The sequence below is a fragment of the Schistocerca serialis genome, chromosome 3 (genome assembly GCF_023864345.2).
Source record: "Schistocerca serialis cubense isolate TAMUIC-IGC-003099 chromosome 3, iqSchSeri2.2, whole genome shotgun sequence".
Lineage (NCBI taxonomy): Eukaryota > Metazoa > Arthropoda > Insecta > Orthoptera > Acrididae > Schistocerca > Schistocerca serialis.
In genome coordinates, this window is record NC_064640.1 from 522,128,270 (window position 1) to 522,130,024 (window position 1,755).

General features: G+C 42.3%; 1 pseudogene; it reads right to left on the minus strand.

The window, feature by feature from the left end:
- Positions 1-923: 923 nt before the first annotated feature.
- LOC126471710 (5S ribosomal RNA) lies at positions 924-1,041 on the minus strand (annotated as a pseudogene).
- Positions 1,042-1,755: the final 714 nt, after the last annotated feature.

Genomic DNA, 1,755 nt, shown 5'->3' on the forward strand with positions numbered 1-1,755 from the left:
CTAAATACTTTTAACATGAAAATCAACATTAATTAACATTTATTAATACAGAAATAATATCCACATGAATGTGCAGGTGAATCAAAAAATCTAAACAAAATACTAACCCACATGGTAGTGATTGTTGTTATTTGTCCCATAACAGAAAGCGTAGTTTGAAAAGAAGTTCAAATAATGGTGTACAGTTGTGGTTATACGCTTCTTTTTATAAGAAAACGTTAATATTGTCGTTCATTTAAACAATATAAAGAAGAATGACGAAATATTTTACCTCGTTGTTGCGACAACACTCAGCTACCTACTGAATTTCGTGTGTAGAGCAGTATGTCACCAGCAATGGGAACCGGAAATGCATTAGTAACAACAGGGATAGACCACCAAGACTGACGTGAGTTGGTGTGAGTCACAAAATTGCAGGTCAGGGCCGAAAGAAGTATGAGGTGGGATGTGTGTACGAGACTGGTGTTTACCTAGTTGGAAGTGGGAAACTATCTAAAAACCACATCCAGGCTGCTCAGCTCACCAGCCATCATCGTTAATCTGTGGGGCAGATTAGATCTGAGGAAAGTCGCCTCTTGATATCCCAGAATTGGTGCTTTGACACACTCGGATATTTAGGTAGATCAAAAAGAAACACAGTGGTTCACATAATTTGAAAAAAATCGAAATGCTGTCTGTCAAATGTGAGAAAACATTGCCGATGTATAGAAGAAATAGTATGGCATAAATAAAACAAGGTTACTCTGCCGTCAGGCCACGAGTGGCCTACCGGGACCATCCGACCGCCGTGTCATCCTCAATGGAGGATGCGGATAGGAGGGGCGTGGGGTCAGCCGTTATGATGGTATTCTTGACCGAAGCCGCTACTATTCGGTCGAGTAACTCCTCAATTGGCATCACGAGGCTGAGTGCACCCCGAAAAATGACAACAGCGCATGGCGGCCTGGATGGTCACCCATCCAAGTGCCGACCACGCCTGACAGCGCTTAACTTCGGTGATCTCACGGGAACCAGTGTATCCACTGTGGCAAGGCCGTTGCCAAAACAAGGTTACAGACAAAGAATTTATGTTCGAACTTATAAGACACAAGAAATTATTTCAGTGTGTATTTTCTGCAAGGCATAGATAAATTCAACATCTGCCAGGCAATTAATATTCCTTCGATACCTACTTCCTCACATGACTTGCTCCAGACAGGGGGAGTGACAACTTTGGTTGTACTCCTACCCACAACTGCCTTTAGTACATGAACATACCAGACACTGTGGGATGCCCAGAGTCACCTGAAGAACAATTAAAAACTTCAGTCTACTGCTTTGTTGTTGCCTGGGACGATACTGGACACAGTCCATGTTTTAGTATAGTTGATGCCTCAGAGTTGGTGGAAACCACAGTGTTTAGATTCTGAGGTGGAATCTGACGAACTGTGGGGCGACAGTGAAACTTGTTGCAGTTTTATGGGCAAGTTGTTACAGTTTAGGGGCAAGTTGTTATAGTTTCAGGGCAAGTTGTTATAGTTTCAGAGCAAGTTGTTACAGTTTCATTGTGTAACTGACACTCCAGTAGCTGACACCCTTTGTACCTGATACCAACTGCACATACACACTGTCAGCTGCTGGTGTTACAATTAGTTTTAAGCTCCAGTAGCTGACACCCACTCTCAAGTTATGGCACATATACTGTCAAGTTATGGCACTTTCTGTAACATGGTGATATGATTTGTCATAACTACTTAGAACTGTTAATAACTTGCA